This window comes from Rattus norvegicus, chromosome 1 (genome assembly GCF_036323735.1).
Source record: "Rattus norvegicus strain BN/NHsdMcwi chromosome 1, GRCr8, whole genome shotgun sequence".
NCBI lineage: Eukaryota > Metazoa > Chordata > Mammalia > Rodentia > Muridae > Rattus > Rattus norvegicus.
The window spans coordinates 78,622,892-78,634,398 of record NC_086019.1 but is presented as its reverse complement, the minus strand read 5'-3'; the positions used below and the strand labels follow the sequence as shown (position 1 = coordinate 78,634,398).

The 11,507-nt window shown below is 42.9% G+C and overlaps 1 pseudogene; it reads right to left on the bottom strand.

Annotated features, from left to right (window-relative positions):
- Positions 1-2,260: 2,260 nt before the first annotated feature.
- Fgd4-ps1 (FYVE, RhoGEF and PH domain containing 4, pseudogene 1) lies at positions 2,261-10,111 on the bottom strand (annotated as a pseudogene).
- Between the last annotated feature and the right edge of the window lie 1,396 nt (positions 10,112-11,507).

The window sequence follows — 11,507 nt, the reverse complement described above, 5'->3', positions numbered from 1 at the left end:
ACATGCCACTGAGGACCAAAGGCACACTGCCAATACCCAGAAGCCATTTTAAATGCCAGTCTTTAACCATTTTTATATAAACAATGAAGCTACCCACCATGATGAGATGAGAGAAGTCGACGCTTGGTCACTTTGCTCCAGTTCTGTGGCTTGCTTGAGCTGGGATGCGTATAATTTAAGATCTGTCTTTTCTGATAACTCGGTGGTTATGGTCACTTGATCATTACCTCACTTGTAAGAGAGTTTTTGGGCTGCTTCCTGGATGTGTTTCCATTCTGTCCCTGGTTTACAAATACTTCCGTATTCCCAGGGTCCTTGATCTTAACGTTGAGAGAATACTGAATGTCGGGAATATGTGTTATATAATTCTCTATCCCGCCCTCTCAACCTGTCAACCTCTGAGCAACAGGATTTTCAAGCTATAATTGATACCACGCACTTACTTCAAGATTTTTATCTCTTATTCCTGGGATCAAACTCCGAGAAACATGCGTGCCGGACAAACACTCTACAGCACAGACCCACAGCACCAGCTTCACTGTGGTCAACTGTGCTCTGAACATACTCAATGGAAAATTCTAGAAATAATTTATAACTTCCAAATTGTACATTGTTCTACACACTGAGCGTGTTGAGACCCTTATATCTCTCTCTCTATCTCTCTCTCTCTCTCTCTCTCTCTCTCTCTCTCTCTCTCTCTCTCTCTCTCACACACACACACACACACACACACACCGCTCCCCATCTGGGGTGTGGACCGTCCCTTTGCCTGGTACATAGACTGCAGTACCTCACAATTAGACCACTAGACATACTATGCGACGTGTAACCCACACAGTAAGTCCTGTGTTCATGCCATTCACTTAATAAACACCAGAAACACAATAGCCAGAATCCTGAGAATTCAAATAAGTCAAAGGGAGGTTATAAATATGTCCTTTAAAAGGCAGAGGCTCAGGGTTGGGGATTTAACTCAGTGGTAGAGCGCTTGCCTAGCACTAGTGCTTACCCTGGGTTCGGTCCTCTGCTTAAAAAAAAAAAAAAAGCAGGGGCTTCGAGACTTTGGGTCTGGTTAATTTTTGTGTGTGATGTCTCTACTTATTTTCCAGGCTTAAGAGTAGAACCATTTTTATTTAATAGTGGGGAGGAATCCACTGAGACTGCTGAGCTCACCGCGGAGAGGCTTCTGGATGCTACCGTTGCTGTTGCACCTCACCCAGGGAAGAGATGATCCAGTGCCTGGTGTATGCTTAGTTCTGTGGAGAGGGCACTAAAGGCACACAAATGTGTAGGAAGTCACTGCCCATCACTCGCTTGTGACACTCACGAGGGGTCTAAGAATACAGGGGAGCTGCTATGTTCCCAGCGTCTGCCTTAATTGAGGAGAAGTGCCTGGCCACCCAAGTTAGTTGTTTATGTAACTTGGTTTGTCCTGTCCCTGGGATTCTACCAGAATCCATAGGGAATCCTCAAAAAGTGTAGCTCCTTCCCACAAGGCAACCTATGGCTTCCCATCTCCTTTCCTTTGCTTTCTTTTTGCTCTGTCATTTCCTCGTTTTCTCTTGGGCTCCCAGGTCCCCAAAGCAGCCTTTATTCCTTGTGTGCTGTTACCAACTAAAGGTCTACCTGCCTGTGGCTGTCACTTCCTAGAGATGTTCTTGCGGCAGAAACGAGTCAGGTGACTGCAAGAGGCCAGAATCCTTTCACCAGCCTGTTCCTGCTGGGCAAGTCCTGCCTGCCAAGAGAACGGCCTTGGTGGGAGGGCCTGCCCTCCATGCCAGGGGGCAAATCCTTGCCTGTAAAGCACTGTAGTGTTATTAAACATTTTCTATCTGTCAGCCAAAAAAAAAAAAAGAAGAAGGGTAGGGGGAGGGATTAGGGGGATGTTTGCCCGGAAACCGGGAAAGGGAATATCACTCGAAATGTATATAAGAAATACTGAAGTTAATAAAAAAAAAGGCCCATTATAACCAGGTACTGATTCAATCAATTAATATTTTCCTCCCCACTCACGACAAACATACACAGTTAAGAAATAGCTTATCAAAAAGGTTCCGTTTTTCCACATTATTTCAGAACTTCAACAGAAGAATAGCTCTGCCCACTGATGTTACTACATTGAAACCTGAGAAAGGTCCCAAAAGATGTGTTTATTAAATCATATTTCTCAATGCACAGTGCTAAGAGATGAAGAAGGAGAGCTAGGAATGTCTTGAGCTACGTGTATTACTGGAAACTCTACATTGGCGGCTGCTGAAGTTTAGTATTCTGACTTTTTCTTGTATCCCGGGAGGTTGTCTAAGGTGGCTAGATGCTCACTTGGGCCGTCTGATGTCTCAGTTGTGACAGCCAGAAGAATGATTTTTCAGCCATTTCTTTTTTGTTTTTTTTTATTAACTTGAGTATTTCTTATATACATTTGGAGTGTTATTCCCTTTCCCGGTTTCTGGGCAAACATCCCCCTCCCCCCTCCCCTTCCTTATGGGTGTTCCCCTCCCCACCCTCCCGCCATTGCCGCCCACCCCACAAAAGTCTAGTTCACTGGGGGTTCAGTCATAGCAGGACCCAGGGCTTCCCCTTCCACTGGTGCTCTTACTAGGATATTCACTGCTACCTATGAGGTCAGAGTCCCCGGTCAGTCCATGTATAGTCTTTAGGTAGTGGCTTAGTCCCTGGAAGCTCTGGTTGCTTGGCATTGTTCTACATATGGTGTCTCTAGCCCCTTCAAGCTCTTCCAGTTCTTTCTCTGATTCCTTCAACGGGGGTCCTATTCTCAGTTCAATGGTTTGCTGCTGGCATTCGCCGCTGTATTTGCTGTATTCTGGTTGTGTCTCTCAGGAGCGATCTACATCCGGGTCCTGTCGGCCTGCACTTCTTTGCTTCATCCATCTTGTCTAATTGGGTGGCTGTATATGTATGGGCCACATGTGGGGCAGGCTCTGAATGGGTGTTCCTTCAGTCTCTGTTTTAATCTTTGCCTCTCTATTCCCTGCCAAGGGTATTCTTGTTCCCCTTTTAAAGAAGGAGTGAAGCATTCACATTTTCAATATCCATCTTGAGTTTCATTTGTTCTAGGCATCTAGGGTAATTCAAGCATTTGGGCTAATAGCCACTTATCAATGAGTGCATACCATGTATGTCTTTCTGTGATTGGGTTAGCTCACTCAGGATGATATTTTCCAGTTCCAACCATTTGCCTACGAATTTCATAAAGTCATTGTTTTTGATAGCTGAGTAATATTCCATTGTGTAGATGTACCACATTTTCTGTACCCATTCCTCTGTTGAAGGGCATCTGGGTTCTTTCCAGCTTCTGGCTATTATAAATAAGGCTGCTATGAACATAGTGGAGCACGTGTCTTTTTTATATGTTGGGGCATCTTTTGGGTATATGCCCAAGAGAGGTATAGCTGGATCCTCAGGCAGTTCAATGTCCAATTTTCTGAGGAAACTCCAGACTGATTTCCAGAATGGTTGTACCAGTCTGCAACCCCACCAACAATGGAGGAGTGTTCCTCTTTCTCCTCATCCTGGCCAGCATTTGCTGTCACCTGAGTTTTTGATCTTAGCCATTCTCACTGGTGTGAGGTGAAATCTCAGGGTTGTTTTGATTTGCATTTCCCTTATGCCTAAAGATGTTGAACATTTCTTTAGGTGTTTCTCAGTCATTCGGCATTCCTCAGCTGTGAATTCTTTGTTTAGCTCTGAACCCCATTTTTTTAATAGGGTTATTTGTTTCCCTGCGGTCTAACTTCTTGAGTTCTTTGTATATTTTGGATATAAGGCCTCTATCTGTTGTAGGATTGGTAAAGATCTTTTCCCAATCTGTTGGTTGCCCTTTTGTCCTAACCACAGTGTCCTTTGCCTTACAGAAGCTTTGTAGTTTTAGGAGATCCCATTTGTCCATTCTTGATCTTAGAGCATAAGCCATTGGTGTTTTGTTCAGGAAATTTTTTCCAGTGCCCATGTGTTCCAGATGCTTCCCTAGTTTTTCTTCTATTAGTTTGAGTGTGTCTGGTTTGATGTGGAGGTCCTTGATCCACTTGGACTTAAGCTTTGTACAGGGTGATAAGCATGGATTGATCTGCATTCTTCTACATGTTGACCTGCAGTTGAACCAGCACCATTTGCTGAAAATGCTTTCTTTTTTCCATTGGATGGTTTTGGCTCCTTTGTCAAAAATCAAGTGACCATAGGTGTGTGGGTTCATTTCTGGGTCTTCAATTCTATTCCCTTGGTCTATCTGTCTGTCTCTGTACCAATACCATGCAGTTTTTATCACTATTGCTCTGTAATACTGCTTGAGTTCAGGGATAGTGATTCCCCCTGAAGTCCTTTTATTGTTGAGGATAGTTTTAGCTATCCTGGGTTTTTTGTTATTCCAGATGAATTTACAAATTGTTCTGTCTAACTCTCTGAAGAATTGGATTGATATTTTGATGGGGATTTCATTGAATCTGTAGATCGCTTTTGGTAAAATGGCCATTTTTACTATATTAATCCTGCCAATCCATGAGCATGGGAGATCTTTCCATCTTCTGAGGTCTTCTTCAATTTCTTTCTTCAGTGTCTTGAAGTTCTTATTGTACAAATCTTTTACTTGCTTGGTTAAAGTCACACCGAGGTACTTTATATTATTTGGGTCTATTATGAAGGGTGTCGTTTCCCTAATTTCTTTGTCGGCTTGTTTCTCTTTTGTGTAGAGGAAGGCTACTGATTTATTTGAGTTAATTTTATACCCAGCCACTTTGCTGAAGTTGTTTATCAGCTTTAGTAGTTCTCTGGTGGAACTTTTGGGATCACTTAAATATACTATCATATCATCTGCAAATAGTGATATTTTGACTTCTTCTTTTCCGATCTGTATCCCCTTGACCTCCTTTTGTTGTCTGATTGCTCTGGCTAGAACTTCAAGAACTATATTGAATAAGTAGGGAGAGAGTGGGCAACCGTGTCTAGTCCCTGATTTTAGTGGGATTGCTTCAAGTTTCTCTCCATTTAGTTTAATGTTAGCAACTGGTTTGCTGTATATGGCTTTTACTATGTTTAGGTATGGGCCTTGAATTCCTATTCTTTCAAGGACTTTTATCATTTTCAGCCATTTCTGTTTCAGTTCCTCACTGTCTGCAGCAAAACTATGCACAGACTTGGACTGGGTCAGCTTGAAACTGTGTGGCAGATCTGCACTCTTAGGCATGTCATCCACAATGAAGCCCAGGATGGGTATGGTCACCTGGCTTCTGACATCCTGAGGAGCACCATACATGTACAGCACAAGGGGGTTTTGCTTGGGGATCATACACCATATTTTCTGCCAAGGTTTTGACTTTTCCATGTACTGGAGAAAACTACACACCTCACTCTTTCCTGATACTTCTGCTAATTCAATCTTTAAAATGCCCCTTCATGTCTTTTCTTCACTCTCTGTGAATCCACTTATTATCTGGTAGCAGTCTTTACAGACCTTGCTCCATCTTCCACCGTCATACTCAAGTCGACCTTTGTAGTCAAAATATTTCCAACAAACCACATGTCCACATGCCCAGCAATGATTCCGCCTTCTGACCAGTGTATTGAAAGACTCTTTGTACTTCATGCACGTCACTTCGTTATCACGTATCCATCTTGGGACTCGTTTTCCTAGTTCAGTAGTAGAAGCGTCTAAGGGAATATCATTTTCCTTTGCAATTGCATTTCTGAAGGTTTCATGCCTTTGATGAAAAACATCAATACTCTCTTCAAGGGCCTTGATCCATTCTTTGTCTTGCTCAGAACAGGCCTGCAGCTCCTCTTTCCTAGACACCTGGAAAGTGTGTGAATATTCTTCATTGTGAGTCCCCATGTTTTTTCATTTCATCAATGCCAACCCCTGTTTGAACTGTGAATTTGGAGCCCACCAAGCTGAATCTGGGCACACAATATAGCAACATGTTGTTGAATAAGAAGTGGCGCAGCAGCAACAAACGACATAACTGAGAATGGGACCCCCATTGAAGGAATCAGAGAAAGAACTGGAAGAGCTTGAAGGGGCTCGAGACCCCTTTTGAACAACAATGCCAAGCAACCAGAGCTTCCAGGGACTAAGCCACTACCTAAAGACTACACATGGACTGACCCTAGGCTCCAACCTCATAGGTAGCAATGAATATCCTAGTAAGAGCACCAGTGGAAGGGGAAGCCCTGGGTCCTGCTAAGACTGAACCCCCAGTGACCGAGATTGTTGCGGGGAGGGTGGTAATGGGGGGAGGATGGGAAGGGGAAGCCCATATAGAAGGGGAGGGGGAGGAGTTAGGGAGATGTTGGCCCAGAAACCAGGAAGGGGAATAACAATTGAAATGTAAATAAGAAATACTCAAGTTAAAAAAGAAGAAGAAGAAGATGTGGCGCTCTTGTTCTGATGTGTTCTGAGCTGCTAGTTTGAGGATTTGTCCTTTTATTAATTCATTTGATGGATTTCCAATATCCTCTTCTTCTCCCAACATCTCATAAACTTCTAAAAGTTCCTTCAGGTTCTCCATTTTTGTTATTGTACTATTAGAATGGCTTGCTGCTGTAGATATAATTTCAAGTGACTTTTTTGCATCATTCCAGTCTGGGGAGTCAGAAGACAACTTCTTCAGGTAGTCCTTAAGGAGTGTCTAATAGCAAGGGATCCGCTGAATAGGCTCCAGCATGTGATGCTGTAGGGTTAAGCTTCCACAGATCTTCTGTTTCTGAATCTCTTCAGTCACTGATTTAAACTGGGGAGCACACTCTGTCATGTTTTTAACCAGTTCCACCGCATTATCAAATCCCTTTAAGTATTCTCAAAACATCTTAAGGAATGGTGCCAACATTTGCAGGATATCTCCAATTCTGGGTGTAGTTTCCCATGCTTGCATTCGATTTTCCAGCTCAGGTAATAGGAATTTACTACAAGAGGCATTTATTGATGAAATGTTAGAAAGGATTTTATTCACCATCTCTGCAGGAAATGAGCCTTGGTTTGCTCCTTCTAATAGTTTGCAATAAAATACCTGATCTAAGAGGTTGAGCTGGCTGACATAAGCTCTTTCTGTAAGCAAAAGTTCAGTGGCTATTTTGTGAAGTTTCTGCTCATTAGTATCCTTCACTTCATGATGCTGGTCCAGTATATCCAATCCCACAGTGCTCACCAACTTTCCCTCTCTTGGAGTTCAGCTTCCATCCCTGGCTCTCTTCCTTTTGAGGGAAGCCATAAGTCAGTCCCTGGAGTCCTGCAGTTGCTGTCAGAAGCATTTTCATCATGGCTATTGGTTATGGATGATGCAGAATCTATGGTGGTTTCATTTCTTCCTCCATTCAGCACATGTGTATCAGGAGAGGCAGCAGCAGTCTAAATAGCTGTCTCTGGACTAAGAGCAGTCTCCTTCTTATCTTCACATTTCATCCGGTTTGATGCAGCCACCACACAATTGGCCAAGCAACCATGTTGGCCCTGAGTCTGATCTGGATCATTTTCCTGCTTCTGTGGAGAGTTCTGGGATAGAAGCTTTCCTGGAGCTGTGGAGGTTAACCCATGCTATCCTGTAGTTTGAGGAATATTTAGGTTCATAGTAGAATCCTTTTGCAAATCAATATAACTTGTCAAAACACTGCCTCCTTCAAAGTGACTGATGAAATCTGATACCGTACTATGTTTCCCTTTTGAGGCACAAGAGGTAGGGGCCAGATTAGACCTCCATTCTTGGCTTTACACTAGGTAAAGCCTTATGCCTGGGGACTTGGGGTCTAGGGGATGAAGGTGAATTCTGCAGATGTAATGGTTGTAGAGGCACTTGTGGCTTTGGATGTGCAGCGGAGCGTTTTGTCCTCCCATTTATTCCCTGAACCTCTGTGGTTGTGTTGCTTGTCTTATGAGGTGGAGTGACCTTTGCACAGGTATTGCTGCCTGCGGCCTGGCCTGGAACCACGACAGAATCAGGGCGCCACAAGTGCGGTGAGGGCCTGCTCCAGGGTCCAGAGACCCCTGGCAGCAGGTAGGAGCCTGACTTCCGCTGGACTGTTCATGGTGGCCTGTGATCACTTCCGTAAACCTCACCCACGCGCATCCAGGCTACGCAGCTCCTTGCACCCGCCCCGCGCAGGCCTTGCTTCCCCGGCCACTGCGCTCTGGATCCCTCTTTAATGTTTGATAGCCAAACCCTAAAAAGACCCAAAAACAGACTCTTAGGACATTAGCACTATGAAATGGCACACACCCCCTTCCCTGGAGTGGATAAGTCTAATTGGGAATCAAGATTGCAAACCACTGGTGTGAGTAGGAACAGCATAGGCTGAGGTAGGGATCAGTCTCCACCTATCCCATTCCTAGAGAGAAATTTCTCAGTGGTGGGCTTGAATCCCAAGGGCCAATCACAGAGCTTGGGTGGGAAGGTAATCACCTTTAAGAGTGCCTTCCCACACCTGCAGCACTGAGCCTGAATAGAGTCTGGCTGTGGAAAGGTGAGCAATAATCCCTCGGTTTATTCTTCTTTTAATTGTCTCTCTGATAAGGTTCCCATTCTTTAAATATTTGCTCGTCTTGCCAGGAAAAATTGTTGGGTGTGGGATTTACACTCAAATTTAATTCTTTGAAACAGTCAAATGTAGCCCAGGCTGGCTGGTCTTCAGTTTGCCCTATAGCTAAAGATGCCTTTGAACTGATCTCTTTGCCTCTGCCTCCGGAGTGCTGGGGTTACAAACTTGTGCCTGTACTGAATTTATGCAGTGTTTTGTGCGTGCTAGGCAAGCACTCAAGTGAATGAACCACACCCCAGATTTCTCTGTGCACAGGCTGTAGTTCTGACTTAGAGAAGCCCTCCCCAATAACTCCTTTGAAGACTTACAACACCTTTTCTTCTGCTTGAACCCAGGTCCATAAAAAAGTCAATGGTTTAGAGACTCAGAGGCGAGTGTAGTTTGGTTGGGAGTACAGCCAAGAGTTTGGTGTCAGGGTGCCTCTCTGTTCTCTGTGGGGTGGTAGAACACCTGAGTCTACCAGGTGCTGTGCCTACCTGTGGGCAGAGTCTAGAAAATGCTGTGGTTTTTGTTCTCAGGACCCCCTCTCTTTTCCCCTTTCCCTACCCCTTTCTTTTTGGGAGACAGGGTCTTGTGCTTTAGTCCAGGCTAGCTTCAAACTGGTGACAATCCTCCTGCCTTAGCCTCTTGAGAATCAAGCTTGGCTAAACATCTCCCTTTAACAGAGTCCATCTCATTTTGTTCACAGGCATAATATAGAGTTTTAAGGTAATTTTAATTCAGCTTCAGAATAAAATCTTCAGTGGAGATCTGTCGCAGTTATTGCTGGCATGTGATTTGCATTTGTCTCCTAGATGCATTTGTTAATCCTCTGCCACATTCAATGTTTCCAGACCAGCCATTTTTAGTACCTCCTTAAACACTCAGATTCCTTTATGAAACCTTAACATTAAACTTAACCTGCATATATCTGATTCACCTGCATACAGTGGCAATCATGGTCTAAGCAGCAGGTGTCATATCCATCCACCCCAGAACTACTCCTCAGGCAAGCACGCTGGGCTGCCCCACTTCCTCACATCCTGTCAATCTGTTGGGCATATCAAGTGGAAGAACTAGGCACATCTTCTATTGAGGCTAATCAAGGCAGTTCAATTATGGGCAAGGGATCCAACGGCAGGCAACATAGTTATAGACAAGTTATAATTCAAGTTATTAGGGGTCCCACATGAAGACCAAGGTGAAAATCTGTTACATATGTACGTCTGTCTCCTATATGCTCTTTGATTGTTGGTTCAGATTCTGAGCCCTGATGGACCAAGGTTAGTTGATTCTGTAGGTCTTCTTGTGGTGTCCAGGACCCCTCAGGCTCTCTGACTCGTTCATCCTGCCTCTTACACTTGCTTGATTAGAGTTAAAACAAAACATTTTATACTGTTTGTGGCTATTGTGAAGGGTGTTGAAGGGTAGTGTTTCCCTGAGTTCCTTCTCAACCCACTTATCAATTGTATAAAGAAGGACTACAGGGTTTTTTATTATTATTAATTTAGTATCCAGCCACTTTGCAAAAGGTGTTTATCTGCTGTAGTAATTCCCTAGTAGAATTTTGAGGGTCACTTACGTATACCGGCATATCATCTGAAAATAGCAAATTTTTTACTTCTTCCTTTCCGGTTTATATCACCTTGATCTCCTTTTGTTGTCTTATTGCTCTAGCTAAATTTCAAGTACTGTATTGAATAGACATGGAGAGAGTGGGTAGCTTGTCTTGTCACTGATTTTACTTTGATCATTTCAGTTCTTCCCCCACTTAATGTTGATTATTGGCTTACTGTATATTGCCTGTATTGTGTTCCTTGTATTCCTGATCTCTCCAAAAGAATTTTCAGCATCTAAGGAGATGATCATTTGGAGATTTTTCTTTCAGTTTGTTTATTTGGTGGATTACATTGATGGATTTACATATGTTGAATGATCCTGCATTCCTGGGGTTGAGCCCTACTTGGTCACGGTGGATGATGTTTTTGATGTGTTCTTGGATTTGATTTGTTTGAGTATATTACTGAGTATTTTCCATCAATGATCATAGAGAAATTGGTCTGAAATTCTCTTTGTTGAGTCTTTGTGTGGTTTAGGTATCAGGGTGACCTTGGTCTCATAAAATGAATTAGGCAGTGCTCCTTCTGTTTCTAGTTTGTGGAATAGTTTGAGAAGTATTAGTATTAGCTCTTTGATGAATGTCTGGTAGAATTCTAAAACTGTCTGGCCCTGGACTTTTTTTTTGTCTTGTCTTGGTTTGGGTTGAGAGACTTTTAATGACTACTTCTCTTTCTGTAGGGGTTATGGGACTGATTAAATTATTTATCCAGTCTTGGTTTAACCTTGGTAAATGGTATTTGAAAAGAAAATAGTCCATTTAATTTAGATTTTCCAAATTTGTGGAGTACAGGATTTTGCCATAAGACCTAATGATTCTTATGATTTCCTCTGTGTTATGTCCCAGTCTACATTTCTGATTTTGTTAATTAAGATACTGTCTCTCTGCCTTTTATTTAGTTTTGCTAAGGTTTTATATATTTTGTTTTTATTTTCTTTTGTTTTTTGCTTGTCCTTTTCATTTGTTTGCCTGTTTCTCAAAGAACCAGGTCTTAATTTGATTGATTCTTTGTATTGTTCTTTGTTTCTAATTAATTGATTTCACCCCTGAGTTTGTTTATTGCCACCTACTCCTCTTAGCTGTGCTCATTTCTTGTTCTAGAGCTTTCAGGTGAGCTCTTAAGTTGCTAGTGTGAGATCTGTCTAATACCCTTATGAAAGACTTAGTGCTATGAGCTTTCTGCTTAGCATTTCCTGCTTTCTTTGTTTTAATTATTGGATTTCTTTTATTTACATTTCAAATGTTATCCCCTTTCCCTATTTTCCTTCAATAAACACACTATCCAACCCCCCATCCCCCAAATTCTATGCAGGTGTTCCTCTACACATCCACCACCCTTTCCTGCCTCCCTGCCCAGACATTTGCCTGCACT